Raw genomic sequence first — 3,727 nt, 5'->3', positions numbered from 1 at the left:
GAAGTTTACCAAACCCAGAAGCAGAGTACACTGGGCCAACCACGCGCATTTAGAAATCCAGAACTCCAATGAAATTGAGCCATTAGCTCGGTAAAAATTGAGGCATTCAATTGACCGAAAATCACCCAAGACTAAGAATTAGTAGTTGGTTCGGATTTTTTTTCTGATGCTCCAACTATTTCTTCAAAAGCTTCCATGTCAATGGTCAAATCATCATCTATATCAGCCTCTACATCTGTCATCACTTCATCTCCATCTCCTACCATAGGTTCGACCCCATTTGTACCGAATTGGGGTGAGCCTCGAGTTCTTCGCCTGCTTTCTCTGGTTCATCTGGCTTTTGCACAGTTGATTGTGGATATTTATCAATAGATTTGGTTAACATAGACGTCACCAACAAATTCTACAGGCAGGACAAGATAAATTGTCCGAACAGTATGCATCAAAATAGTAGGAAAATATAAATACAAATTTTAAAATTTTACTATATTGATATATTAAGCCATTTCAATTTTCAACTTTTACCACCATTCTATAACTATTTGGAAAGCAGTTTATGCCATGACCATGTCAAACATCTCTATATTTGATGAGTGCCCATGCAAAACATAACAAAAAATGGAATGGAATTTTTTTTCCCCTCTTAAAATAAAAAAATGAAAAGGGATAAACGATAAGAATTGTGAAATCTTACAACACGTTCACCCTCAAATAGACACGTTATGAAGCTAGTGATTATGTCAAGAAAGGAAAACATTAAAAAAGGCACTACAAATTTTACTACAAAAAATTTACCATCTGAAATGGTAATAAATATGATTGGTACCACATCAACAGTATAATAAATAATTATTTAATTACTTTGTGTTATGTTTAAATGTTGACACATCAATTTGTAAAGCTTATGTAATAAAAATAAAATCAGTAGTATCTCTAGATCACTCGTAAAGAAAACCCATAAACATAGACTGATCAATCAAAGTCTGGTGATTAGAGGAGTCTGACCCTTAGACACAAAGACAAGCACACCCAAAAAACTGAGGCCACATAATGTAGCATCAACATTCACAAAACCATATTAGAAAGCAGCATCAGAATAAGGCATACCAGCAGGACTCTTAATGCTTATATTATACGGGGTCATTACCCAATGCTGATCCCGATCCCACTAGGGTCCTAGAAGGGGTAGTTTGACTAACACTCCCTACTCCAACATTTTTTTGCATGAAATGTCTGCTATCAAGACTTTGACCTGCGCACTTGCACTTGAAAACCTGAGACTTTTACAATTGCACCATACAGCCTAAGACTTGAAAACCCACACAACTTGCGCTTAACAGGGCAATAAATCATAGAAGATTTCAACATCGACAAACATAAACAACACAAAAATTAGTATACCTTTTCAGGAGCTAAACCAAGCTTTTGAAAGATTAGGATAAATAGCTCGTGCTTCCAATAGGATCTGCTCAATAGAAATAAATAAGATAAAGCCTGAGAAATTTATTTGAGTAAAAATTAAATATGTAACAGCAATGAGACAAAATTAATGTGCAGATCTTCCTAGTCAAGAAGCCATAAATTACTTGGAGATGTGCAAGCATCCCATCTGTCACCCAAATGAAGTAGTCACCTCACAGAGACACTGCAGGGTAAACAGAGGACCTTCAACAAAGCCAAGAAGAGCTGCATCACAGATAAACATAAAAGGGTCATTATCCAATGCCATTTCCACTATAGTGGATTCTTAGGATGGGTGACTTGGATATAGTCTACTCTCCTGCATTTTATTGCATGAAGTGAGGCAAGTGACCACTCTTAAGACTTGAACCCCGCACACTTAAATAATAAATAGAACTAAAAATCATAAAATGTGACAATTTTGATGGGTAGAGGAACAATAAATAAATTAAACATAAGAACAACGTCAACTACTACAGCACTAGTTTTGGCCATGTCATGTTTTGTTTAGCAAGCACTGTTAAGAGTGTTATCACGATTCATGGGCCTACAGAAAAAGAGGCCTGATAACCTTCCTAATAAAATATCAATTTAAATCTTCAATTTCTTTTTCTTTCTTTTTTTCTTTTGATAAGTCCATATTTCATTGAATAAATGCAGATCAAAATCCTCAATTAAAATATCCACATCAAGCATTGTACATACAATAAAACCAGGAAATCTATTTCTTTCTTGCAAATAATGGATTAGTTTTGAGGAGCTAGTCCAAAACCAAACCTTCTTTGTCAGAAACCCATAAAAAAAATCTTAACATATTTACCAACATCAACTGTGAAGCAGTTTGGCTTCACCCAGCAAGTTCAATTCCAGGTAAACTAAGATTCTGGAACCAGGTCTCTTACAGATTCTACCAAAATCTAATGACAATTTTTGGCTTCACAATGCAAAACAAGTTCACACCTCTCTCTCTCTCTCTCTCTCTCTCTCTCTCTCTCTCTGTGTGAGAGCGCACCAACACCCACCCCCCCACCCCCACTCCAATAAAAGACTGAATTTCATGAGGCTTAGGTCAGAGGCAGGCACTTTCCAATTTGAATACAGAGGAAATAGAAAGCATTACCCTTAAAACTATGCACAGAGGAAATTCCTTTTTTTTATGAGTAATTATTAAATTCCATATTTAGAAAAATAAGAAATAAAACAGAAAGAAAATCATATGTTGTTGAACTATTAACATCCCATGCCAATAAAACCATAAAAACCATACTTTTTCACCATTCTCAGTTTCATCATCATCTTCAAAAAAAGATAAACCAGTTTCAGAAGCATGCCTTCTGATGCTCAAGTAAGCTTCTACACCAACCATGACTCTCTCAATCTCCTTAGGTACTTGCTGCATACAGATGTGCATACCATAAAACAAAAGTGTTTCATTCTTTTTATAAGTAAATAAATTCACCAGAAACACAAGGGAAGCAACCTTAGTACATAGGAACTATACAAAGTATGGGCCAACAAAGAGATAAGGAAAAACAATTAACATCTAAATTGCAGCTGATCTATAAAATTCTAAAAAAATCTTGGGGGAAAGAAGGGGTTCAGGGGGGGGTGGGGGCGGCGGGGGGCAGTGATAAGTTTTTTGACTGAAGGCATTAAAACTAATGAGAGCAGTTTCTAAGTACAAGCCCAGACTTGATACAAAAAAATAAAACCTCAAAAGAATAGCACAGTAACAACCACATAGGCCATCCTAAGTTTCATCACAAACGTTTTTTTTTTTTCCTTGTTACTCACCCCTTCTAAGTACATGTTACTTCTCCCTCGTCTATTATGGCACTATTATTCTCTTGGAATCCTAGGGTGACTTGAGAGAAAAAGAAAAAAAAAAACCATATAATTCACTGTATGCCAATTGTTAGAAGCCAGCCAATTCACTGGTGAGGGAACTTGTGATTTAAATTGATTAACGAGCATGTGCGATTGACTGCACAGGACTGCTAATTTTAGTCCCTTAATTTCATTTTTTCTTCGAAACTGATGATATTTCAATTCATCAAAAAATTCCACGCTTTACCCTATGTTTTCTAACTTCATAGCTGCGCATAAACTGTTTCCCCATAATAGTCACCAGTAAAAAAAAATGCTCACGATATTCATATAGACATTAAATACGAGAAGCAAAAGTATGAATACCTAAGTTTGAGAAATCAAAATCGATGATGCTAATAAGACAGATGTTGAAAGAGACATTAAGCTTTGGGGCAAT

At 35.6% G+C, this 3,727-nt stretch overlaps 1 long non-coding RNA gene across 1 annotated transcript; it reads right to left on the bottom strand.

Annotated features, from left to right (window-relative positions):
• Positions 1–1,232: 1,232 nt before the first annotated feature.
• Positions 1,233–2,302, bottom strand: LOC115962582. Its single transcript, XR_004085474.1, has 2 exons — positions 1,587–2,302; positions 1,233–1,465 (listed from the first exon to the last, which is right to left on the bottom strand). It is a non-coding gene; the product is annotated as an uncharacterized LOC115962582 (long non-coding RNA).
• Between the last annotated feature and the right edge of the window lie 1,425 nt (positions 2,303–3,727).

The sequence above is a fragment of the Quercus lobata genome, chromosome 10 (genome assembly GCF_001633185.2).
Source record: "Quercus lobata isolate SW786 chromosome 10, ValleyOak3.0 Primary Assembly, whole genome shotgun sequence".
Classification (NCBI taxonomy): Eukaryota; Viridiplantae; Streptophyta; class Magnoliopsida; order Fagales; family Fagaceae; genus Quercus; species Quercus lobata.
This window is presented reverse-complemented; position numbering and strand designations above follow the sequence as displayed.